Source organism: Sus scrofa, chromosome 14 (genome assembly GCF_000003025.6).
Source record: "Sus scrofa isolate TJ Tabasco breed Duroc chromosome 14, Sscrofa11.1, whole genome shotgun sequence".
In the NCBI taxonomy this organism is placed as follows: domain Eukaryota; kingdom Metazoa; phylum Chordata; class Mammalia; order Artiodactyla; family Suidae; genus Sus; species Sus scrofa.
The window spans coordinates 24,622,132-24,649,593 of NC_010456.5; the positions used below are offsets into that span (position 1 = coordinate 24,622,132).

At 45.9% G+C, this 27,462-nt stretch overlaps 1 protein-coding gene across 13 annotated transcripts in view; it reads left to right on the top strand.

Annotated features, from left to right (window-relative positions):
• Positions 1 to 27,462, top strand: part of RIMBP2 (RIMS binding protein 2) — a 327,445-nt gene that overhangs the window by 227,339 nt on the left and 72,644 nt on the right. The window lies entirely within an intron of this gene.

A 27,462-nucleotide genomic window follows, 5' to 3' on the forward strand; every position in this document is an offset into this window, starting at 1 on the left:
TTTGGCCTGTGTGTCATGTGGTGGTCAAAGCAGTACCGTTCAAATAGAAATCAGATCCCAGTGCCATCCCCACACCCTCCACATGACCCCCACCCCCATCCCCAGCTTCCTTACCCAAAGCCCGGTGCCCTTACTTTGTCAGCTTAAAAAAGTTGCATAACCTAAAAGTTGAGAGTTAAGTTTTATTTGGGACAAAATGAGGAGCCTGGAAGGCACCATTTCAAAGAGCTTCAAAAAAAACACGCTCCCAAAAGTTGGGGGGAAGGTCAGTATATATGTGATTTTGGCGAAGGGGGAGATACAATGACCAAGCATATGGTTTAAGGTCACTGCCAGTCACAAGGAGCAGACATCTGTCATTATAAAGGATTTTAGTGCTTTCCTAGATATGAGGAGATGCAAGAATTGGGCTTGTAATATCTCCTGAAAATATCTAACTATCTGAGACCTGTTCTGCCAGTTTTTCCAGAGCACAGAGGTCCTGACTCCTGGTCTCCACCCTGAGCTCCTTTCAGGGGGCGTTGAGGGTCGGCAGCTGCAGTGGCTCATGATTCAATCCGTATAGAGGCAGATGGCAAGTGCCAGTCTCCAGTTCACACTGGCCTCTGCTCAGTGCTGTGCGGCCACCCTTGCCTCTCAGGACCTCTCTGCCCTGACTCCATTCACTCCCATTGCTCTGTCTTTTCCCAGGCTCTATTCCTGGAACAAAGCCAGGCACTGAGTAATCACCCCATAAAGTTCTTCTCAGGACCGAGTGACTAAGTGATGGAGTGCCCATAAGAGGGCTGCAATGCAGGACGTGTTGGGTCCTTTGTGGAAGCAAATGGAGCTCTTTCTCAAAAGATTTTTGCTCTATGAGAAAGAGAAGAAAGACCTGGAGATTAGAAGAGGCTTGTCCTGGAGTTCCCACTTTGGCTCAGCAGGTTAAGAACCCCATTTCTATCCATGAGGATGCAGGTTCCATCCTGAGTCTTGCTCAATGCATTAAGGATCCGGCATTGCCTCTAGCTGAGGTGTAGGTCACAAATGAGGCTTGGATCCCATGTTGCTGTGGCTGCAGCGTAGTCTGGCAGCTACAGCTCTGATTCAACTCCTAGCCTGGGAACTTCACTGGTGCTTCGATTAAAAAAAAAAAAAAAAAGGATTTGTCCTTTTCAAGGAGGTGATTCTGTAGCAGTTAGCAGTTGAAGGAAAGAGAATGTCTTGCAATTTTGCAAAACCCTGTCTCAGCCATCCTTAACTTTTGGAGCTGAGAGCAGGAGGGAAAAGATCGGGGAGGTGATGATTTTACTTCAGCAGTAGCTGGAACCCCTGGTTTCTTGGACAGAACCTGCTAAACTTTGCTGCTTTCAAAGAACCACCCCCAAGTGGGGTAACTGTGTGTTTTATGAGCAGTGTCTTGATTTGGACCTGATTCAAAAGCACAGTGATTTTCATGTTCTTCTTCTGGTGTTTTGGTCAGAATCATAAAAGGGCTGTTCAAAATTACCTACCCCCCTTTTTTTTCCTTGAGCAGCAAAGCCCATCCTTGGTGATAGAAAAGGGAGGCAGTGATGGCTGCGCTGGGCTGAGATGGAGCTGACTTAGAAAATCCTGCCCTTTCTGTTCTCTTGGGTAAAATAATAATCTTGCATTTCCAAAAGTTGCCCAGACCCCCACCCCCACCCCACAATAGCCCCTGGAGTGTGATGTTTGGTCTCTGGTTGTCATTGATTTGAAAATGAATTGGATCCCCAGTTTCAGTCAACCCGATTTGCCTAGAATCAAAGTGAACTCTCCCAGGCTGGCAGGCCACATGGAGGGTAGAGGGTAGGCCAGCTTACATGCAGCAGAGCCTGGACCAGGCAGCTCTGCTCCAGACCCTTAACTCTCATCTGGAACATGCAAAGACACTGAACTGCTAGTTTAGTGTAGGGTCTGGTGATGACCACACCATCACTGGTTTTTACCAAATTGTGAATGGAACACCTCTTTTTCCTTCAAAATACAAAAGCTCTTAATGAAACAGATAAGACTGAATTGGGGGCTATTTTCTAAGACAATCCAGCTGGAATAATACTGAAACTGTCTAGAACCCCCACACACATGAACCCAACCAATAATGTTTAACCTGATTTGAATTCATCCTGATTTTTAGACTTTTAAAAATAATAATTAAGGAGTTCCCGTTGTAGCTCAGTGGGTTAAAAACCCAATTAGTATCCATGAGAATGAAGGTTCAATCTCCAGCTTCACTCAGTTGCTGCAAGCTGCTCGGATCCGGTATTGCTGAGGCTCTGGTATAGGTCAGCAGCTGCAGCTCCAATTCGACCCCCAGCCCAGGAACTTCCATATGCTGCAGGTGCAGCCGTAAAAAGAAAAAAAAAACTGTCAGTCATTATCTTTGTATATGTTTTTATCATGCTTCTCTCCAAGAATATCACCAAATCCCCCAAACCGTCACATGTAACGTGCTCAAATGATATGAATGGAATAGCAAATGGAAGTAGCGAATTGAGACAAAAAGAAAGGAAAATTCAAATATGCCAGCTTGGAGTTTAGACATAGTTACTCTAAGATTCTAATTTGGCCTGAGTTGCCATGAGGTCTGGATGAAAAAGGAAATATGCAATTACATAATTCTCACTCCTTAAGAAAAGGGAATCTACTCTTTCTGAAGGAAAACAAACCATGGAACACTGAAGGTGATTTTCTTACTTGGAATGTTATGTTAGAGGATGCAGAACAATATAGCAGAAAATATCTTCAGGAGTTCCCGTTGTGGCTCAGTGGTTAACTAACCTGACTAGTATCCATGAGGACACTGGTTTGATCCCTGGCCTTGCTCAGTTGGTTAAGGATCTCGTGTTGCCATGAGCTGTGGTGTAGGTCGCGGATTGTGGCTCGGATCCTGCGTGGCTGTGGCTGTGGTGTAGGCCGGCAGCTACAGCTCCAATTCAACCCCTAACCTGGGAACCTCCATGTGCCACAGGTGCGGACCTAAAAAGACAAAAAATACAAAAAAAAAAAAAAAAAAAAAAAAAGAGAGAGAAAGAAAGAAAAGAAAAGAAAAATATCTTCAGGGAGAAGTTCCCGCTGTGGCATAATGAGATGGGTGGCGTCTCTGGAGTGCCATGATGTGGGTTAAGGTTCCCGCATTGTCACAACTTCGGTTTAGGTCGCAACTGTGGCTTGGATCTGATCCCTGGCCCAGCAACCTCCACATGCCTCAGGCATAGTCAAAAACAAAAACAAAAACAAAAAAACAAACAAACAAACAAAAAAAACACAACAGAAGGAGTTCCTGTTGTGGCTCAGTGGGTTAAGAACCCCACATAGTGTCCATGAGGTTTCAGGTTTGATCCCTGGCCTAATTCCTTGGGTTAAAGATCCATCATTGCCACAAGCTGTGGTGGAGGCTGCAGATGTGGCTCGGATTTGGTGCTGTGGATGTGGCATAGACCTCAGCTGCAGCTCTGATTCTACTCCTTGCCCAGGAACTTCCATATGCCACAGGTGCAGCCTGAAAAAAATACACCCAAGATATGGAAAACATCATAGTGAACAAAGCTGGGCTAAAGAGGCTCCTACCACATGTCCACTTTATCTTGTTGGGAATTGCCCCACCCCCAGCATCCCTACTAAGGAAAAGGGATGTCTCCATGCATCTCAACACGGGTCTACACAGTCAGGTCCCCGGCCTGTGAGTGTTTTTTATTGCATGACTATTCACGCCTTCCTGCCTTCATTCATACATGTTGCTCCAGCACTGCCTGTGTTCCTACTCGGCTCCCAGCAGCAGGGACATTGCAGTTAGCAAAAGAGAGTCACTGGGAGAGTCCATGCAGAAGAAGACATGCACTTGTCACAGAATATCAGGCAGCTATAAGTGCTTTGAAGAAAAACAAGTGAGGGCGAAGCACCCAGAAGTGAGGTAGTGACCAACCATTTCAAAAGGGAGGAAGGGAGTTCCCATCATGGTGCAGCAGAAATGAATCTGACTAGGAGCCATGAAGTTGTGAATTTGATCCCTGGCCTCACTTAGTGGGTTAAGGAACCAGTGTTGCCCTGAGCTGTGGTGTAGGTCGCAGACGTGGCTCAGATTCCACGTTGCTGTGGCTGTGGTATAGGCCAATAGCTGTAGCTCCAGTTCAACCCCTAGCCTGGGAACCTTCACATGCTGCTAGTGTGGCCGTAAAAGCAAAAAAAAAAAAAAAAACAAAAAAACAAAAAACAAAAAACACAGTGGGGGAAGGGTTCTCTTTCAGACACATCAACTAAATAGAGTAAGGGCTTCTCCAGGAAGTGAAGGAGGGGCCTGTGGACCTTCAGGGAAAGAGAAGGTAGGAAGAGAAAGGGGCCTGAGATGGGCAGATGCTTGGTTTTGGGAAGGTGGCTGGTGAACAGGGAGGGAGAGGTGGGGAGGTAGAAATGAAGCTTAGATTGGGAAATGTTGGGCAGGGTCTTAGGGTACCAAGTAGAATTCCAAGGGTTGGGGTTCCCACTGTGGTTCAGCAGTAATGAACCCAACTAGTATCCAGGAGGATGGTTCGATCCCTGGCCTCACACAGTGGGTTAAGGATCCAGCAGTGCTGCAAGCTGTGGCTTAGGTCACCAATGTGGCTCGGATCTGGCTTTGCTGTGATTATGGCTGTGGCCAGTAGCTGCAGCTCCGATTCCATCCCTAACCTGGGAACTTCTATAAGCCACAGGTGCGGCCTGAAAAGAAAAGAAAAGAAAAAAGAGTCATTGCATAATCATAGCATAGCAGCCATGAGAAGAGAGTGAGGAGCAGAGAACAAGGCAAGAAACAGGAGGGCAAGCAAGGAGGTGGATTCGGAGCAATGCTCTAGATAGAAGATGCGGGCGCTTCCTCCAGGGTGGGCATAAAGGATCATTTTCATTGGGGTATTTTCAAGGTAGAATCAACACCTTGATCCACTGATGGATTGGCCATGGAGTATAACAGAGAGGGAGGGGTCAAGGATGATGCCCAGGGTTCAGGAGTGTGTTGGGTGAGAGATGGAGTCATTGGCTGTGGTGTGTGTCATTAAGGATGGGGGTTGGAGGTCAGGGAACTTTGTGTTGGAGATGGAGTGCCCTGTGGCCACAGAGCCCTCTGTCCTCCAATTGGGGACCCCTCCAGTCTTCACAAAGCGGCTTCAGTCAATGATCAGCCAGTGTGTAAAGCAGGAGCAGTTCCTTGGGGTTAAAGAAGGACACCCTGAAGGCCATCACGGCATCTTGTCATTTGAAGATCTGTGGTTACAGTCATGGACTGAATTGTCTCCCCCTGTACCGAACACCATCTTCAACGTTCTCAGAGTGGTGGGGCAGAGGGGGCATGCTGTTCAGTAAATGAAGGATGCTCATTTTATGTTAAGGCTATGTAATTACAGCTCTGAAGCAGGGCCAACAAGGGTCTGTTTGCACTGATAATTATTCCATTGGTCATTCACGTGTTGGCTTTTTTGTTTCCAAATATCACTGATGGGTCATGCATGTGTCTTTATCCTGTTGATTCGGTTTAGCTGAAGACAATCGTGCCTTCCCTTCCACAGTCTGTGATGGGTTATATAAACCAGGAGCCCACATCTCATCATGATGGTAATAGTTGTTTTCAGAGACCTTTTTTGCTCTATAAAGGGCCTGCCAGGTAACTTTACATACCTGTAAAGTAGTACGTGCTGAGTATCAGAGGAAATGGGTTCACAGATGCCTCAGATACTGGCTTCCTGCAGACCCTTCCAGGAAATTACCCCCATGAAAACCCTCACCTGAAGACACATTCATTCATGCAACAGATATTTATTGAATACCTAGTAAGTGCCAAACATTTCCTAGGGGCTGCCTTTGATTCTGGAAGAGTTCATAAGGAGATTCAGGTATATGTCAGATGATGATAAACACAAGGGGATAAAGCATGATAAAGATAAAAGTGCTACTTTATTTTTCTTTCATTTTATTTTTTGGCTGCACCTGTGGCATGTGGAAGTTCCTGGGCTAGGGATTAAACTTGTGCCACAGCAGTGACCTGAGCCTCAGCAGTGACAATGCTGGGTCCTTAACCCACTAAGCCACCAGGAAACTCCCCAAAGTGCTACTTTATATTCAGTTTTGGGGAGGGCATAATTGATCCTGTGACATGTGGGTGGCTACCTGGGTGAAAAGAGGTTGTGAGAAATCTGGGGAAAGGATGTTCCAGCAGAGGAAACAGCAGGTACAAAAGGCCTAAGACAGAAGCCTGACATGTTTGAGGAGCAGAATGGAGGTCAGAGCTGCAGAAATAGAATGAGGAGGGGGATAGAAAATTATAAGATGAAGCCAGAGAGACACAGAGGAGCCAGATGACTTACGGTCTGGAAAGCCAAGCCTCTTCCTCTCTCGCAGACACACTTCTTTCAGTTCTTCCTATAGGCATGCTCCACCATCCCAGGGCCTTTGCACTTGCGGAGCCTTCTGTCTGGTTTGCTTTTGTCCTGGTCCCCCTCCAGGAGGCTCTAAGAACAATGTGGACAGATTCTATATTCTTTCTGCTTATCAATATATCCTCAGTGCCCAGCCTGGCATAGAGAAACCATGTAATACATTTTTTTTGTGGGCTGAGTGGTTGAGAGATGGAGGCAAAATATTCTCAAATCTGCCCTGCTTATAATATCTAATATTCTAAGCTCCCTGCTTACAATAGCCAACAGGTGAAGCCTCAGTTTTGCAAAACATTCAGACACGTATCCTCTTCCGAAGACTGACTATTCCCTAGAGCCACACCACAGCTGTCCTAGTAAACCAAAAATTGAATCATGTCCCCGCTGCTTACTCCCACCAGTTGCTTCTTACTGCACCCGGATGAAAATCTAAACTCTTTCCTACAGGACCCTGTGCTCTCTGGCCCCCACCTGATCCTTCAGTCCTGATTCCTACCATGACTGCTTATCGCTGGGACCTTCTCTGTCTTTCGGAACATACTACACTTGTATCCACCCCAGGGCCTCTGTACTTACTGCTTCTTCCACCTGGAAGGCTCTTTCCCTCATCACTTTTGTTTTTCTGACTCGTGGTCAATTAATTAGGTCTTGGTTTGATGTCGCTTACTTGGTGATGCTTTTCCTGACCATCTTATCTGCAGGAGACTCCATCCTGCCAGTTGCTATCACATCCTCCTATTTTCTTCTGAGAAAACTTATCTTGCTTGTTTTAATTATTTACTTGTATATATATTTTTTTGTTTTCTCCTACCCAAATATAACCTCCTTGAGAGACTTTGTTTCGGTGCATAGGAAAAAATCTGGCATCTAGCAGGCACTCAGTAAATATGGATTGATTGAGTAAATTAGTAAATGCATGCATTAATGAGTGAATGAGTAAATGCATGCATTAATGACAGGATTCCATGAGTAAATGAGTGAACACACTCAAGCATGACTACTGATATGGCCTCTCATGGTGGACACCTTCTGCTATCATGGAGAATAATGAAGCAGGTGAAGCCCTGTGGTCAAGGGAGCTTGTCCAGAAGAATTGCTTCTCTGAGGCTTGCAAGTGCTTCTATAAAAATGCAGCCACAAATCAAGTGCAGCGTCTTTCTGGCATAGAATGAGGTTCTCCAAGAGGAAACACCGCTGGAGACTTTGTGATTTCCAGCCTCCACTCGGCCCAGGCTGGATGGCTGTCAGGCAAGGCTATCCTCCCACCGAGCTCCCCACCCCCAAGCCAAACAGCTCCCAGTTCAGGCCTTGGCACAAGCATCTAAACTTGTGATAAAGTGGAGTAAACCAAACAGTTCTTTTCTCCAGCTTCTCAGAATCAAGTATTCTGCAAAAGAGCCTAGTGTTTTTCATGTACATTTCCTGTTGTGGGATATTCAGGGTACTCATTCTAGGTCCTTAGCATCTTACCAATTTGAGTGAAACGGAAAAGGAACTTGTGAAGCTTCAGTTGCTGTGTAGGACAAAACACACCCTGTCTCTCTTTCCTGTATCTTTTTGCTCAAGACCCATGAGATGGCTCTATTTGTCAGATGGAACAAGACCTCTGTCTCTGTTTTAGGACAGCTTTAGTGTCCTGGCAGGGAATGATGGCACACTCTAAGTGTTTAACTTTCGAGAGCTCAGTACAGAGACCATTTAGAGTGGTGGGGGCTGAGGGAACCCATGGGGCTGATAAGGCAGCAGAGCCAGCAGTTGCCCATCCCTGAGTCTGATGGCAGTTCCTAGAGCCCAGTGGGAACCACAGCTGTGGGAAAGCTGCTAGACAGCTATGGAGGGTGAACAGTGTCCCCCAAATTCACATCCACACAGAAGCTGTATCACTTTCTTTTTTATTAGAGGATAGTTGATCTACAGTGTTGTGTGAATTTCTATTGTACAGCCTAGTGACCCAGTCATACACATATTTATACATTCTTTTCCTCATACTATCTTCCATCATGTTTTGTCATAGGAGACTGGATAGAGTGCCCCATGCTGTACGGTAGGACCTCATTGCTTATCCATTCTAAATATAATAGTTTTCATCTACTAACCCCAAACTCCCAGTCCATCCCACTCCCTCCCCCTTGGCAACCACAAGTCTGTTCTCTGTGTCTGTGAGTCTGTTTCTATTTTGTAGACAGGTTCATCTGTGCCATCTTTTAGATTCCACATATAAGTGATATCATATGGTATTTGTCTTTCTCTTTCTGACTTACATACGGTTGGCTAGTAGGCAAATGAAAAAAGGAGTTTCATTTTTTTTTTTTTTTTTTTTTGGAAAAAAAGTTCCTGGAAGGAGAGAGAGACAGAGACAGAAAGAGAGACCCTTGCCAGTGTGTTATTCCCTCCCATCCCTACTGACCCACTGGGAAGCCCAAAACCATTTAAATATATTCGAACATCTCCAGGAAGACCATGGAGTGAGGCACTGTAACATCAATTTTTATTTAATTTTTAAAAATCATGACTTAGGACCATCCTGATCCCTGATTCTAAGGATTCCCCAAGCACACTGTCGACTGGGGCTGGGAAAAGCTGGCCACAGGTTTACCAGGAAACCTGTGCAGCCACCCTTTTGGTTCTCTGACCCAAACACAGTGCAGACATTTTAGATAGTTGACCCAGGTATGTAAAAAATAGTTTTGATTAAATTTACTGTAGTTTTGGATTCAAAGGAAAAAGTATTCAGGACCAGATTTTGTTTCCATAATCAACAGATTAGTCCAATTTCTATGCAGCTAATCTGAAGCTTATTTTGTGTTAATGATCCACTGATTACCTGGGATTAATAAGAAACTCTCTTGGTGACAGTTAATCTTCCCTTGTCTCTACCCCCTGCCCCCATCACCTTGTATCTGTGCATGGAGCTTCATCATATCTACGAATATAACCTGCTTGAGGTCATTGTCGGATTTAATTAAGGTTTTGGAATTCATTTGCTACGTTCTGACACTCAAACTCTGATAGAACCCCGCAGCGTTCTCCAATCATGAGTGTAAGGTTTAAGGCTCCATCTCCATCAAAATCCTTGATCTCAACAGCTGATAGTTCAGATGTTATCTAGATGCTCAGAGACTGGCCAGAAACAGGAAATGTGTTCCTTTCAAAGCTTCATTCTCCCATCCTTTCTCTATGGGGAGAGGTGTGGGTAAGGGGCATCATCACTTCCCTGGCTGGTGCTGTGGGACACACACGTGTCTTATTTGCATCCAGCAAAAGACAGGACCAGGTCTCAATCTGAGATTCAGGCCCCCTCGCCCCCCACCATGGAGATGGGGGAGATTTTCTTTGTGTAGCAGGCGACTCTTTGTTTTCTGCTGGGGCTCCAACCAGCCCATCAAAATACTGAGCTGCTGAGCACAGAGGGTGTTGAACTTCACTCATCATGGGGAAAATGTGAAGTGAAATGACCTTGAGATGCTGCAGCTCCCTCCATCCGAACTTTTAGGAGTGACAGTGCCTGGGGCCAGCGAGGAGTAGGGAGCAGGTGCACTTATTCAAAGCTGGCTGAGGGTGAATTGCTGTGGCCTTTCTGGGCCCCCAGACTGTCTGTTCATATTTAGCTTGTGAATACCCTTCCGCGCAGCCTCCCTTCTGGGAGTCCACGTAAGCCATAAAGCCCGCACTACATGCACCCGGATATTTATTGTAGAGTGAACCTATGCTGGCAGAAACAACCATGATAGTCACCTGAAGTGGATCAATAACACAATAATTAAACAATGAATTACATCCATATGTAACCAGGAAGTATGGTCAAGTGAGGCTTGAACACATACGTCTGGGGGACGCGACTGGACCCACAGCAGGGTGATCATCCCATTTGTTCCGATCTCTCTTCCCTCACCTCTCACCTCCCACCCCTGCCCAGGGTGCAGCCAGTGGACACACACCAGGCTAGCTCCAGCCTCCTTGAGCTTTCCCTGGAACGTGGCTTAACTGGCCCCTTGTCATCATTCAGGTCTTGGCTAAAATGTCACCTCCCTGGAGTTCCTGCTATGGTATTGCCAGCAGATGCAGCTTGATTTCGACTCCTGGCCTGGGAACTTCCATATGCCACCAGTGCAGTTAAAAAAGGGGGAAAAAAATGCTACCTCCCTGACTGGCTTGAGTAGAGTTTCCACGGCCATCTCTCTCCTCTTGCCCATGACTTCATTTCCTCATCCTCTTCTATCAGTCTCTGAAATCCTTATTTATTTGCCTGATTCCTTCTTTATTTCCTGCATACCCCCCCTCCCCCGCAGAATGTAAACTTCCGAAGAACAGAGATGATCTTTGCCTTACTTGTTATTCTGTTCCAAGCATCAAGCATCTACCACAGAGGAAGTGGCCAGTCATTATTTGGGGATAAATGAAAGCATGAGGTACACTCTACTTCAGCACAAACCCACAGGCTTTGAAATAAGAAGCCCAACTGGGGTCTGTTTCTTGGTTTTACCCTCTACCCCACTGCTCCATCTGGAGGCATGCAGATCCCCCCATCCTGGCTGTGCCATTCATGAAAAGTCCTATCAATTTCAAGCAAGCCATCTAGACACCTCCCAAACCAGTCTACCTGTCCTCATTTTTGCCCCCGCTGCCTGAGACCACACAGCCACTCTCTTGCTCAGGTTATGTGAATAGTTTCCTAACTTCCTGCCTCTTCCTACTTCTGCTCTGACTCTCCTCTGATCTTTTCTCCACACCACAGTTTTTGCAGACACAAACCAGTTGTGCTCTGTACTCTGATCCAGATCCTTGTGTGGCTGTCCCTCCCCCACCCCCTGCTCTGAGAATGAGGATGATATTCCTCCCTGGGAATCTGGTCCCTGTCAGCCCCCTTGGCTTCCCCTTTCCAACATTCTTCATCTCACAGTGATCCCTTCTGCTGCAGGGCCTTTGCACATACCGCCCCCTCTGTGTAGAATGCTTTGCCCGTCCCTCTTCTAACCAACTCCTATGCATCCTCAAAAATCCACTCACCTGTCACCACCCCAGGGAAACTGATATCCCCCGGGCTCAGCTGTAAGTGATGGAAGTTGTCAGCATTGAAAACTACCTCTTTCATGGCATTTGTCACAAGTTTGCATTTTTATATCCTTATCTGATTAACGTTTATGATTCCCACTAGAACATGAACTCCCCACAAGCCAGGACCACTTCTGTTTTTGCCTATAACATGTTGCCAGCACTTGTCACATGGTTGACACTCAGTAAATCCTGGGTGGGTGAGAGAAACAGAAATAGTAAGTGGCTAGATAGATATAATAGGTTATTTTTCTCCTCTTAGATTCTTAAAAGTCTGTATGACAGTTCAAAGAAAAATTATAACACCAAGGGTTTTCAATCTATGTACATGTAATAATCCATAGGATGACCGTAACCTAGAGAGATGATGAAAGTACTGAAATGGTGGGTAGTGTTTCTACATTCCATTTGGAGTGGCAGATTTTAATTCTCAATGGATTAGTTTAATTTAAATGTGTATTTTGAGATCCCAGGAATTTATATAAAATATATAGTCAAACACCCAATAGATGCATAAAAGGGAAAACTAAAAAAAATTCAAATCAAGAAGCCAGGAAGGCAAAATAGAATGATAAAAAGGAAAGGGAACAACCAGGAAACAAATAATAAAATGGCAAACTGAAATCAACACTTACCCATAGTTGCATTAAAGTTAATTACTCTGCAGATCTCTTTGAATCTCATATTTCATTTGGTCCCTTGCAACGACCTTGGGAAGGTGGGGTTCTTTTCCTTCAGTCCATAAGTGAGGAAGCTGAGGCTCAGAGAGGTACACACCTCACCCCAGAGCACACAGCTTTTAAGTGGTAGAGGTGACATTCGAACACATGTCTGTCTGACCATATTCCCTGCACCTGGCTGGGCATTTGGGGGTCACAGGGAGTGATGAAAATTGTGCTTCAGGGAGTTCCTGTCATGGCTCAGTAGTTAACTCATCCGATTAGGAACCATGAGGTTGCAGGTTCGATCCCTGGCCTCACTCAGTGGGTTAAGGATCCATTGTTGCCGTGAGCTGTGGTGTAGGTCGCAGACGTGGCTCGGATCCCGAGTTGCTGTGACTCTGGCGTAGGCCGACAGCTACAGCTCTGATTCGACCCCCTAGCCTGGGAACCTCCATATACAGTGGGTGTGGCCCTAGAGAAAGACAAAAAGACTAAAAAAAAGAAAAGAAAGAAAGAAAGAGAGAAAGAAAGAAAGAAAGAAAGAGAGAAAGAAAGAAAAGAGAGAGAGGGAGGGAGGGAGGGAGGAAGGAAGGAAGAAAGAAAGAGAAAGAAAGAGAAAGAAAGAAAGAAAGAAAGAAAGAAAGAAAGAAAGAAAGAAAGAAAGAAAGAAAGAAAGAAAGAAAGAAAGAAAGAAAGAAAATTGTGCTTCGGAAAGCTGCTCTTAATAGCTCTGAGTTCCACTGTCCCCATGTTTTCAGAATCCGTCAGAGTCAAATGAGCAAAAGAGAGTCTTGTCCAGTGGCTTCAGGACAAATCAGGAATCAGGAGAGCACCAAGATCTTTTTAAAGAGGCTCTTGACTTCCTCATTTTTTTCCAGTTTGAGAAACTAAAAAACTTTGGCTAAAATATATTTCAGCTTCCAGAATTTGCGCGGCTCTTTTTTCACGCTAATTCTCGTTATGAACAAATCTGACGTCCACAGACAGGACAAGAAGCCGTGTGGCATGGCAAACAAACAGCTTTAAATGCCTCCTTTCTTGTTTTGGAAGATATTACCCCAGTAAGTGCCGTATTCTTTTCACCAGGTGTCTCCTAAAAGGAAACTGTGGGCACAGAAATACTTCATTATTTGTACCATGTGTACAAGATTCCATGAACATGACGTTAAAAGCATTGCTGTTCACTCCTGTTAAGGGAAATGACTTTTTCCTTAATCCCTTTGTCCAGGCAGGGAAGGATGCAGAACAGAAGACACTCCCCCACCTTTGATCTAACGTTGAGGAGATGATTTAATTTGCTCCACGCTTGCTCACTCCCTGTCACATCCAAGCTTTCCTGGGGAAGCGGTGCCTTGACATTTGCAGGTTACTTAAGCTCTCTCGTTAATGCCGGCATCCGGCTCTAAATACCACCGCTTTAAAAATAAATCCTGCCACAGGCAGAGAATTTCAGACAGGCACTTTCTTGCGGTGGTGCATGATCTTTCGGACTTTTCAGATGTGTAATGTCCCCATAGAATGTGTCGTGTGCCCTTGGAATTGGGAAGATATTTGTAAAAGGAAACGGAAGCCAAATATTAGGGATGTGGTGGGAGTTTGTTTGGGGGTGAAAGCAGGGGGTTTGCAGGCTCTCTGCAAATTCCAAGGCCCCCTTCTTCTCCCGGGGACAGCTGGCATCATGACATTTTGCGGAAGTTAGACAGGTGACAATGTAACTTCCCTCCCTGGAGAAAGGCATCCGCTCTTTGCACTGGTCATGTGGTCACGGGCAGTGTGACCTGAGAACTTCAAGGGACTGGGAGTAACTCCAGGGCACCGCAGGAGAGGTTCCTGTGCTTTCTTGCAAGGTCTGCTGGATGTCAGCCCATCCCACAAATATGGGTGGGGTCCCGGAGAAAGTCTCCTGAAGAGCAGACAGGTGATTGAGTGGAGAGGATGTGAGCACAAATCTGTGTTCAAATATGGCTTCAGGATTTCCCATCGTGGCTCAGTGGAAGTGAACCTGACTAGCATCTATGAGGATGCAGGTTTTATCCCTGACCTTGCTCTGTGGGTTAAGGATCCGGCACTGCTGTGAGCTGTGGTATAGGTTGCAAATGCAGCTCACGTATGGCATTGCTGTGGATGTGGCATAGGCTGGTGGCTACAGCTCCGATTCAACCCCTAGCCTGGGAACTTATATATGCCTTAGGTATGGCCCTAAAAAGCAAAAAAAAAAAAAAAAAAAAAAAAAAATCCTGTTTCAAGGGTTGTTGTGAAGATCTGACGGGTTATATGTGTTAAATGCTTAGTAAAACAGCATTTGTAGAATTTAGTAAAGATTATAGGCTTAGATGGGGATGAAGAGTCTGGTGCCTGGGGCTGAATTCCTGGGACAGGGCTCTCTGAGGAGAGCCAGCAACCTGGTCATTGCAACCAGGACATAGATGTTCACCTGTTGTACCATCTGTTAGGATTAGGAGACATCCTAATCTATAATAAACACCAAGGAGGGTTTAATCGAGGTGGCCCTAGGCACAGAATCAGGAGCTCCTGTGAAGGCTTATGACTGCCTACTACTCTCTTCCTCCACTTGAACCCTTGCCCAGATGGCTAAGTTCCAGTGTGGGCTTAAAACCTCCATTTCTGTCCTCTGGCCCGGCCAACCAGAGGTTCCCTGAAACCTCCTTGGTTGGTTCTGTTGTTGAACTCTTGGGTCTTAACCTTCATATACCACCAATACCCTGGGGATTAATTTCCTTGAAAAACAAAATTTTCTGCCAGTGACTTCGATCTTAGGATTTTGTTTCCTGGCCCTGAGTAAGAGATGGCACCAGGCACCCTGGCCCTGCCCCACCTCACCCTACCCCACCCCACCTTCATCTCCTGCATCCCCACTGATACTCTTCTCTGCTGAGTTTTTATTTTACTTCTGAGTTTGGCTCTCTGGCAAAAAGGGAATTGAAAGAACTCCAAAGCTGTCATGATCCACCAGCTGTCTCTTTATTTTGAGAAGCAAGACTAAAGATCCGTGAAGGTTCAGTGCATAATATGAGACATTCTACAATTAAGTTTTGTCACAGTCATAAATGCTGTTGAAAAATATTTTAGTGAGGACCATTTGGGATAAATTTCACACAAACCTATGTCAAATGGTTTTAAGAGAGAGAAATAATTGGTTTATAAAATGGGAAGTATGAGAGAATGATTAAGCTTCAGGCAAGGTTGAATCAAGGTGCTCAGATGATATCATGAAGAATAGTTTCTCTTCACCTTTTATCTCCTCTTTTTTTTCTGTGTCAGTCCAGGAAGCAGGCAGCACTTATCCAGTCATGTCAAAGATGGTACCTAACATCTCCTGGCTTGCATCCTACCAGTTTAGCCCACACAGAAGAGAATGCCTCTTTCTTTCACAGTATTTCCTATAAATGTTTTAGAATTTGTCTCACTGGGCAAGCTTTGGGCTCATGTAGCCAGAAGACTGTAGATCATAGGAAAACCCTAAAGCCAAAGTTTACTTTCTGTAAAACATAAGGCTGAGAGTAGGAAAAGGGTAATGTCCTTGGGATAATTCAGCGCCTAGGGCACAGGAAGGGTTGTGAACATTTAGGAGGAAATCAGACCATGAATGGTAGAGGGGACATCCTAATCAAAGGCAGAAAGGCAGAAATGACTTTGAAGTGTTCCTGGGACATGAAAGCTGGCCCAACCCTGGGGCACTCAGTGGCCTGCCAAGAGGCTGATTGTCAAGGCTGGACAGTGATGTGAAATGGGGAAGGCCATGGCTGTCAATCATGCGTCCATCCATCTATCTAGCCATTCCTTGGACATCTTTACAGCAGCTTGGGAGGGAAGGTGAATATGGGATAAAAGAATGCCTTGGCTTCCATTTCCATCACTCCTAAAGTCTCAAGTATTCAGCTGGTGGGTGTGTATCAGAAATAAAATGAAATGGTGTTTGTGTCCTGTCCCATTTCTAGTGATTCTTAGCCCACTAGACTTTCAGCCTTTTCTGTTCTGTCAAGAAGTTTTCCTAGGCAGAAGGCTGGGGCCTGGGCCCGGGGAGCATCATCCTTGAACTCCCCCAACCCCTGCGCATAAACCACAGGCTTCAGATCTCCCTGAGATTGTGTGTCTGTGTCCCTCCATCCAGAGGAGGGGGCAGTTCAGACTTATTAAAACAGCTCTGAGTCCTAGATCAACTACACTGATACTGAAAGGAACAACCTTTCCTGGTTGGGCAGAAGCATCAAAACCATTTTTTTGGTAGAAATGTTTTAAGCAAACTAACTAAGGGATATTAAAACAAGCCAACTAAAGTAAATCAAGCCATTCTCAGGATGCACATGTTCCTGGATGGATTCATTTCCACTTTGCAGAGGGTCAGCAAAGTTCAGATTTCAATGGGCTTTCATTTTTTTCCCCTTCCAGTTGTCACAGTAAATCTATTAAGCAGATTTGAATCTAGTTGAGGAGGCTCAAATAAAAGAAATAGAACATTTTCCCCGAAGTTACTTAATACTCCTTAGATGCTCATTTTGAAAGAGTGCTTGAAACATAATGTCAGTCTGTAGTTGGCTTTGTCCTTTTCCTTCAATCTCTCAGCCAGATTTCATCAAAAGGCAGACATCAATCTAGGTGTCTTCAGGTGGAGGGACTTTAATGCAGGGGATAGGTCACACAGGCAGTAGAAGAGCTGAGAAGTCAAATACATACTTGGAGAATTCACCTCTAAGTCTGCGGTGACAGTGGGGCCATGGCGTTCCAAAGAGCTGAGGCTATGGGGAGGGCTGCCCATTAGGAACTGGAGCCCCAGAGGAGGAAAAGCCACGGCAGACAACACAGGAAGCAGAGAGGGAGAAATACCTGGCTTCTCCCTTTCCTGCCCTCTGGTGTCTCCGATTGGCCAATCTACAAGAATCAGGGCCAAGGCAGTCTGGGAAATGTAGTTCTCTGTGAACCATAGGGAAAGGGGAGAAATAGATCTGAGAGCAATAGGACAGATGACTGGAATGCCAAGATTACACCCAATTTGGGGTTGGGGGGGCTGCATAATACCAAAGTGCTTGGGGATTCCATCTTACCCCCACCCAGGCATGCGTATGCTGAGATTCCCACCCTTCTGTCAAGTTCTTTTTTTTTTTTTTTTTTTTTTTAACAGCTGCACCTGCAGCACATAGAAGTTCCCAGGCTAGGGGTCGAATCAGAGCTGCAGCTGCAGCCTACACCACTGCCACAGCAACACCAGACCCAAGCAGCATCTGCGACCTACACCACAGCTCACAACAATGCTAGATCACTGACTGACTAAACAAGGCCAGGGATCGAACTTGCATCCTTATGGATACCAGTCATATTTTTCTCTGCTGTGCCACAACAGGAAATCCCAGTAACACCAGATCCTTAATCCACTGAGCGAGGCCAGGAATTGAACCTGCACTCTCACAGAGACAATATCTGGTCTTTAACCCATTGAGCCACAATGAGAACTCCTGTCTGTTTCCTATTATTTACATGTAGGCTTTAAAAATCCATGAGCCACACTCTATCAGTTGTTTTCATCATTTTGGAGACAAGGCTTCAAGTTACATGACATCATTGTAAGATATAAGACCAAAGAATTGTTTGGTGAGGTATAATTGACATAGGCCATTAGATCAGTTTCAGACATGCAAGATTATGGTTTGATATTTGCCTATGCTGCAAAGTGATGACCACCATAACTCTAGTTATCATCCTTCACCATACATAGTTACAGGATTTTTTTCCTGTGATGAGAACTTTTAAGATCTACTCTGTTAGCAATTTTCAAATATGCAAGACAGCATAATTAATGAAAGGATTGGAGAATTTGATCATTTAGTTGAATCAGTTGCTTTGGACTCTTGGTTATCTCAGTATGGTGCAGGAGTCTTTGCCAGGTGGTTTCAAAGTTTTATTTTCTGGATTCACCTGCTGGCCATAAGTTCTCTATGGTCTCGCCTCTCTGGAACTTTCCAGGAAGCAGAGCCAATGCCTTTCTGTCTAGAATCCACTGGGATCTGTACACACATGAGTTCTTTTCAATTTATCTGTCTATCTCTGATGAATGAATGTTTTTCTGCAGATGAGGAGGGAAGCTCTAGGCTAGGTAGCTCCCACCAGTAGTTTGTTGGTGTGATTTCCTCTTATTTCCCCAATCCCAGGAGAATCCTTTTTTTCTGCTCTTCCCCCATCCATCCTCCCTGAGTCAGTGAGCACAGAAGGGACCTACCACCTGGTTGGGAAGTGGGGGAGGAATGGAGGAGAAATAGAAGGTAGCGGTAGAAAGAAATATTGATGAAATCACAAAAATGTTAACCTTGCAAGGCTCTGATTTTCTAGGTGTGTTTCAACATAGACGTATCTCTGGCTCTATTTGGAAAAAATCAATGCTGTACGAGATGAATCAATAGCGTGTCCTTGTGCCCGGACAGATGAGTCTGTTTAGTACGTGTGTATGGTTTTGAGGCTTGTCTGTCTCTGCTTTGGCTGGTTCATAAATCTTACTAATGTTCAACTCGCAGCTCCAAACCCTGTCCACTGTTTGGGTTAACGTTTCTCTCACTATCCACTTAATGCCACAAACATCAGCCTTCAAGACCAATCTCTCTCCTGTTTTGCTTTAGACTTTTTTTCACCATCCATCTATCTCTTTATCCATCTTCAAAGCCCATCTCCTAGAGAACCTGTGATAAGGGGATGACACTCACCCCTACCAGCATGGTTCTCCTCCAGGAGAATGAATTGATGTGCCTGGTTCACAGTTTAACTATAGGTTTGGTTAAAGTAGCAGACCCCTGATGGTGAGAATTCTCTGTATGCCAGTTTCCCCAAAGGCAGAAGTCTAGTTTTCCTGACAGCCACTGGGCAGATTTTATGGTTGAATTCCATTGCAAATGTGAATTAGGCTTCTCTCACCTGTGGAGTATGCACAAGGAAGAGGCGTTCAGAGTACAAGTGAGAAAGTGAAATTAACACAAAATTAACCAGAACTATATGAAGAATAATGATAATAGGAATATGCATATGATAATAACACATACATTATATGCAGAATAATAATGTGCATAAAAAGAATGATGATGATGGGTTCCTGTTGTGGCTGAGTTGGTTAAGAACCCAACATAGTCTCCATGAGAATGTGGGTTCGATCCCAGGCATTGCTCAGTGGATTAAGAACCTAGCATTGCTGCAAGCTGTGGTGTAGGCTAGCAGCTACAGTTCTAATTCAACCCTTACCCTGAAAACTTCCATATGCCACAGATATGGCCCTATAAAGAAAAAAAATTTTTAAATGTGATGCACAATGAAAGAAAAAAATAAAGAAAAACGGAACAGAATATGATGATGCACATGTACTGTGCAGAATAATAACAGACTCTCTAAGTGATGGAGAAGCAGGAAGTGAGTGTGGGCTGGAGCCAGCGGGAAGATGTTCTGGATAAGGTGGTTCATTGCTCTATCATTTATTCCCTCCCACTACGTGCTAGAGACTGTTCTAGGCCCTGGGGTATATCAGCAGATGGAGATGAATTCTTTGGATCCCACAGATAAGTGGGGAGGAGGAAAGACATGGAATAAATAAACCTATAAATAAGCAAGGTAATCTCTGGCGGGGGATAAAGGCTATGAGGGGCCAGCCGTGCGAAGATGCAGGGACCAGCATTTCAGGCAGTGGAATGGTATAGGCTAAAACATGGAGTTGGGGATGATCTTGGGGTGAGAATGGAGCTGATCAGCATGACTGAGGCATGGTGAAGGGGGGGAAGTAAGGGATTAAGCAGAGAAGTGCACCCCATTATGGAGGAGCCCATCTGCTGTGGCCAAGAGTTTGGATTTGGTCCTAAGTGCAGTTGGCAGCTGTTGAACACTTTCATTGGAAGGCAGTGGATTAGTCAGAGTTCTCCAGAGAAACAGAACCAATTGGATACACATAGAGAGAGATGTAGGTTGCAAGAGGAGATTTATTCTAAGAATGGACTCATGCAGTTATGGAGGCCAAAAAGTCCCACCATGTGCCCGTGCCATCTGCGTGCTGGAAAACCGAGAAATGAGCCGTCATAGCCATGCTTTGGAGAGAGAACCCTGGCCTCTCTGGGGGGACCTGCTGGGAGCCAGGACTGATGGCAGGAAGACTCTAAGTCTGGTTACAGTCCTGGGAGAGGTGACAGCAGCCAGCTTGGTGATGGTGGCCGTGGAGACAGAGAAAGAGGCCGATCTGGAAAGGTTTCAGTGCAAATAGAAGATTTTCTAAAGATTTACATGTTGAGGGAGGGGGCAAGGGGGTCAAGAATGACTCCTCGCTCTTTTGCTCTAGGAAATGAGTGGCTGGTGAGGTCATTGCTGAGATGGGGCAGCCTGGGGGATGAAGTGACTAGAGAAAAAGTCAAGAACTCTGTTTTGGGAGCTCCCTGGTGGCTTAGTGGTTGAGGATTTGGTGTTGTCACTGCTGAGGCTTGGGTTCGATCCCAGGCCTGGGAACTTCTGCATGCTGAAGGTGTGCCCCCGCCCCCCCCCAAAAAAGAGTTAAGGATAAAATAATAATTAAAAAAATAGTAACTCTGAGAGTTCCCGTTCTGACTCAGTGGGTTACAAACCCAACTAATATCCATGAAGATTTAGGTTCAATCCCTGGCCTCTCTCAATCGGTTAAGGATCCGGCATTGCTGCAAGCTGCAGCATACGTCACAGATGTGGCCTGGATCAGGTGTTTCTGTGGCTGTGGTGTGGGCTGGCTGCTGCAGCTCAGATTCCACCCCTAGCTTGGGAACTTCCATGTGCCGTGGGTGTGGCCCTAAAAATCTAAAAAAAAAAAAAAAAAAAAAAAAAAAATTCTAAGAATTCTGTTTTGGATGGGCTGAGTTTGAGCTTCCTCCTGTGTGTCTACGTGGAGATGAGGAGTAGGCAGTTGGCTACGAGCGCAGAGATAAAGATTTCGTTCAGGAGCGTGGGTTTATAGAGACAGTGAAAACTGTGCTGTGGGATAAGACCCCATAAGGAAAGAACAGAAATGGAGCAGTGGCTGTTCCAGGGTTCAGGGACCAGATAGTCATGGAGGGGAAGAGCGGTAAAGAAGGGGGGACACAGGCCACAAAGGGGGTCCCCTGGCCAGGAGCAAAGGGCATCCCATAAGGAGATGGCCCTTCATGTCATGTGCTGCTGAGAGATCAGGTCCCCAGGCAGAGAATTCACCGCTGGCTTGGGAGCTCCTTGGTCATCATGGCAGCAGGCTGTCTGCTCAGTGGGAGGGATGCCAGGACGGAAAAGCATAAAGGGTGAGTAGGAGTGAGGGTGCAGAGAGAGTGAGTGGGGACAACACGGTGAACAGGTTTTTGTTGTTGTTTGTCTTTTTAGCGCCACACCCGTGGCATATGGAAGTTCCCAGGCTAGGGGTCGAATTGGAGCTGCAGCTGCTGGCCTACACCTCGGCTACAGTAATGCCATATCTGAGCCGCGTCTGTCACTTACACCACAGCTCATGGCAACGCCAGATACTTAACCCACTGAGCGAGACCAGGGATCAAACCTGTGTCCTCATGGATACTAGTCGGATTTGTTTCTGCTGAGCCAAGGTGGGAACTCCCCAGTGAGCAGTTTTGTTGAGAATGGAAGTGGGAACCTGGGCAGCAGCTGGAGGGGAACGTGGCTTTGAAGGGAAAGGTAGGATGGAGGGAGATGCACATGGAAGCTGAAAGTGTTCCCAGCTAATCTTATCCCCCAGTTGTGATGCTTATTATAATTAATCTCAAACATGACATCCCATAAGGGACATACCATTTTACCCGTTTTGCTTTTCTGACAACTACTTCATATTGACTTGGTCCATCTGTTATTTAAAAGCTATTTCCTGAGTTCCCATTGTGGCTCAGCAGTAATGAACCTGACTAGTATCCATGAGGATGCATGTTTGATCCCTGGCCTTGTTCAGTGAATTAAGGATCTGGTATTGCCATGAGCTGTAGTGTAGGTGGCAGATGCAGCTTGTATCTGGTGCTGCTGTGGCTGTGGTGTAGGACAGCAGCTGCAGGTCCAATTTGACCCCTAGCCCAGGAACTTCCATATGCCATGGGTGTGGCCCTAAAAATAAAATTAAAAATAAATATATAAAAGCTGTTTCCATCCCAACTGTTTCCATCCCTCTTGTCTACAAGCCCCTGACCCTCTTTCCCCTCTAAGCAAGGAGCCCACCGAGGTGTCTGTAGACCCTCTCTCCTCCAGTGACCCCAGTGCCCATGGTGGCATGCCTGGAGCGATTTCCGTATTCAGTTCACATTTCTAATGAATCCTTATAAGGAAAATGGTTTCCTCCTTCCCCTAATAACTTCCTTCCCAAAGCTAAATAAAGATTACACAGGCTGCATTTGGCAGTGCCCAGTTCCAAAATAAACAGAAGCGCAAAAATGAGCTGGAACAATAGTATAATTAAACAGCTGCGTAATTGTTCATCCAAACCAGGTCGGCTTCTTGGGAGCCTGAAAATGCTGGTCTGCCCCCGATAGCATTTCATAGTGAAGAAGGCCGTGGAAAAGCAGCCTCAGGCCAGCAAAGGGTCAGTGGTTAGGTAGACACTGGCTGTGAGGTTTTCCATTCTTGGGATGGCTTCCAGGTTCTGCTGCAGTGCCCTATGTGTCCTTAAGCAAGTCACTCAGCTTCCCTGAGTATGTGGCCCATTGCAAACGTGACCGCTGCACCCAGCTCTCAGCATTGGATGAGAAAGTGCCTGGCTTGGAATAAGTAGTAGCGCATTTCCTTTATTGCCATCATATTACCAATACCATCATCCTAGTCACTCATTGCCTTGCTGGCGGAGTCCCTGGTCACTGAATACATTCTACCTCTCCACATGCACCTTGAGCTTTATACCACAGAGGCATCATATAATGCATCACCTGACACTATTACATGAGGCTGCATGACATGATACTTGATTACATGAGGCTGCATTACATGATACTTCATTACAGGAGGCTGCATTACAGGATCCTGCATTACACAATATAGTACACGGTCAGTGGGAAGGGGTTTTCCTCTATTCAGAGTTAAAGGTAATAAACTTAATAGATGCCAGGTACCATTCTAACTCATGTAATATTCAAATCTGCTCCACCAAGCAGGTGTTCATTCATCATTAACTAATCAACATTAGTTATGTAATTAATTGTTAATCAACCATCTACAAATTGATCCAAATGCCAATGAATAATTAATCCAGAAGATGAAGACAAAGCACCGAGAGGTTAAGTCACTGCCTTGAGGATACAGAGTGGGGAGACAGCTGAGCTGGGACTTGAACCCAGGCAGTCTGGCTCTTGATCACTGCACCCCACCCTTTTTCTGAAATGCTGGAAGCATGTTTCCACCATCACTGTCTCTGCAAACACCTTTTGGGGTTGTTTGGAAAGTTCCAGATAGAAGTCTAAATGTGGCTGGAGTGAGTGGTCAGAGCTGAGGTCTAAGGAGTCATGAGCAGATCATATCATAAAGGACATCTCAAAGGATTTGGCTTATTTGCTGCTCAGGGGCAGGAACTACACCCCACGAGACAAGGTGCCTGTTTACATTCTAGGGCAGAGAAGCAGAGAGTGGGCTAGTAACATGTAAAATATATTAGACGGTAATAAATGCTCTGGAGCAAAAAAAGCAGGATGGAGAATAAGGATGCTGGGTGTAGGGGGTGGTTACAATGTTAAATATGTGTTCACTGAGAAGCATTTGGGCAAAGGCTGGACTTTGAGAGAACAAGCTCTTCCAAAATCGGGGCAACATGGGGGCAGGGGTAAGAGTGTGATTGGCAGAGAGAACAGCATGTGCAAAGGCCCTGTGGTAGAAGTTTGCCTGGTCTTCAGAAAGAGTAAGAAAGCCCAGGTGTGTAGACAGCATGGGTGAACCGAACAGCAATAGAAGTGACGTTAGAGAGGAAGGAGGGGGACAGGACCTGCAGTCCCATTGCCACGGCAGCACCACAGTTTCTCTCTGAGCAGAGAAGGTGCATGGTCCACCCTCTGGGTGCAGAGATCCGTCGGGCTGCGGGGTGCCTGGGTTGGCCAACAAGACCAAAATGGAAGTTGTCAGGCACACTCTGGAAAGACATTCCTCCTTGAAGTGATGGAGAGGAGAGGCTCCCTTTCCTTCCTGTGGGACAATGTCTGAACCAGTGAGTGGTGTCTGGAGCAGGGAACACCCTGGAAGCTTCCCAGGACCTCAGCCCAGTCCCCACATCCTCACAGCCTTGTTAGCAGCTTGACTCAGTGCCTTGTCCAAGTGGGAATGGAAGGTGTCCCAGCGCCATGCTGTTCTCACACCTCGAAAACCCTTCCCCCCGTACCCCCCCAGGGCACTCTATCACCTGCCTCCAGTCTCTGCTCTGGTACCAAGTTCTCATTGAGGCTTTGGTCACTTCATTGATACTCCCAGCCTCTGCCACACCTGCAGTTCCATATCCCCCCATTCCATGCATATGTTTCTCCATAACACTTAGGGTCACCTGACACACTCTATATGATTTAATGTCCATGGGTATGGTCTGTCTCTTCCTCTAGAGTGTCATCTCCAAGAGAGCTGATTTTGTTTGTCTTGGTTCTCATTGCTATTGCCTTCAGAACCTAGAGTGGTGACCAGCATGTGACAAGTACTTGGTAATTATTGAATGAATGAATGAATGAATGAGTGAATCTTTATTCCAGTATTAGATTGACATTTCATCATAGGATTAGGCTATGTGAAATAGCCAGTGTTTTTTTTCTTTTTACTTTTCTTTTTATGGCTGGACCTGAAGCATATGGTAGTTCTCGAGCTAGGGGTCGAATTGGAGCTGCAGCTGCAGGCCTACACCACAGTCACAGAAATCCTGTATCAAAGCTGCATCTGAGACCTGTGCTGCATCTTGTGGCAATACTGGATCCTTAACCCACTAAGCAAGGCCAGGGACAGAACCAGCATCCTCACTGTTCTTAACCTGCTGAGCCACAATGGGAACTCCTAGCCAGTCTTATTAGTCAAAGACGATTGACTCTCCATTTTAGTGGTCCAGCCTAACACTTCTTATTGCAGCCTGATGTCTTCTTGCTTATTTGCTTGTTTTCACTTTTTTACCTGCTCCCCCAATTATAAGGTCCGTTCATGAAGTCAGATCCTATTGTTCTGTATGCCCAATTTCTTAGCACATGATAGGTAAATGTTGGTTGACTGAATAAATATAGAGAGGAAAATGAAGAAAGAAATGCAACAGAAATATTCCTCTCTAGAATGAAAAGCTTCACACAAATGGTCCCATCTGCTCTATGCCAACCCCATGAAAGTTGTTGGAGAGCCAGTAGTATTAACAAACTCAGCCCTTAAGAAGAAACCCAATTCAGAAGGACTATCCCTCTGAGTCAGAAGTGTTGGTGGGAGAATTTCCAAAGCTTCTTGGAAGCTCAGAGAATTCCTGACATCTTTAGAGGTTATGGTGGTTCTTGTGCCTCAGTGGCCTGTCCCTTGTGCTGCCAGTTTGGGAATCACAGTGGGTTGGTAGTGGGGAGTCAAGTCTGTCATCGAGTCATTAGAAGTGGCTAGATTCAGAGTTCCCATTGTGACGCAGTGGGTTAAGAACCTGACATAGTATCCATGAGGATGCGGGTTCAATCCCTGCCCTCGATCAGTGGGTTAAGGTTCCGGCGTTTCTGTGAGCTGTGGTATAGGTTGCAGATGTGCCTCAGATCCTGCACGGCTGTGGCTGTGGTATAGCCTGGCAGCTGCAGCTTCAATTGAAACCCTAGCCTGGGAACTTCCATATGCCACAGGCACAGCTGTTAAAAAAAAAGTTGCTAGACCCAAATTAATCAGAGCCCCTCAGGACTAGGAGAGCCATGGTCAAGATTGGTTGTTGGTGTGACTCCACAGGAAAATAACCCCTCTCCTTCCCAGGAAGATGAGATCCGTCAGACCAGGAAGGCTGGAGACTGGAGCAGATGCAAGAAGATGTGTGTGTATGTGTGTGTGTGTGTATGTGTGTGTGTGTGTGTATTTCTCCATCTGTCCTGCCCTCAGATAGACTTGAAAGATCCCTTCGGTCCCAACTCAACTCAAGCAGTTTATGGTCATTGACAGACATGCCCACTTCTGATTTTCAGGGGATTTTGTTCCTGCTGGGATCCCAGATGAGAAGGAGGGTTTCCATAGCAACAGTGGAACTGCCAGCTCTATGCCGAGGGGCTGGGTACTTGCAGCCTCCCAGGGCAAAGAGGCAGCAGAGGGGACTATAAGGTCTTTCAGCTCAAAACTGGAGACAAAGCCAGCATGTGAGGTGACGGAGTGTGTAACACAGGCCACACAAGTAGGCAGGAAGACTCAGCTTTTTAAATGCAAACAAACCATAGAACTTTGGGACGGACCAGAAACCTGAAAGCTTCCCTATCCTCAGTTAAAACTGTTGAGCTCCAAGACCTTTCCCAGAAGGAAGGAGCTTTTGGTGGCAGAGGGTAGGATAAACTTGGGGAAAATGGTTCAAAGAATAGAATTTGCCTCTCTGCCCTTCTGCCTTACCTCCCTGTGCCCCTTCCCCAGCCTGGGGAATAAAAATAGGTAAAAAATGTAGACAATAAAATTTAAAAGTAATCAATAATAATGATAAATCACCAACAAATTCAAGCCAAGGAGGAGAGTATGTTAGAGTCCCTGCCCCATTTGATCAAGGTGCCTCCTGTCTTTGTAACTCTGGTCCTGCCTTTGGATGTTAGGCAAGCAACCTGATAGCATCAATGAAAACTAAAGGAAGGAGGAAGGAGGGGCCGGGTCCATGGCGACAGGAGCAAAGGGGAGCCTTGTGCCCAGGGAGGGGACGATTCTGACTCTGGCTCCACCAGCCCCTCCAGGTGGGATGTGGAGCCAAATATTCCCTTTTCTGAAGGAATCAGCACTTTTATGTAAGAGATCCAGATTCTAACATGCTGACCACTAAGTCACCTATGGCATAGATCTTGATATAAAAAGAAAGAGGCAAGAAGGAAGGGAGGGAGGGGGCGGGGAGGAAAGGGAGAAAGGAAGTCAAAACCAAACGCTGTGTACCTTTTTTGCTGTGAAACATTCTGTGTTATTTTGCCCCAGTAAAAGCCAGTCCCATCCATGCTTTTTTCCTACATGGTGTCATTTCTCATGTTTCCTCCCTGCTCAGGGTTCAGAGGTGGTCACTGTTAGGGCCTTGGAGCCCTGGGTGTCCTTTGATGCTCACTGGTCGGTCCTCCTAGAGGATAACTTTGGGTGGTGATAAGCCATCAGAGGTGGGGAGAAGATGCCCCAGTTAGAGGAGGGGTCCATCCCTGGGACTCCTGCCCTTGGTGGGACCTTTGCAGGGGGATGTTTGGACG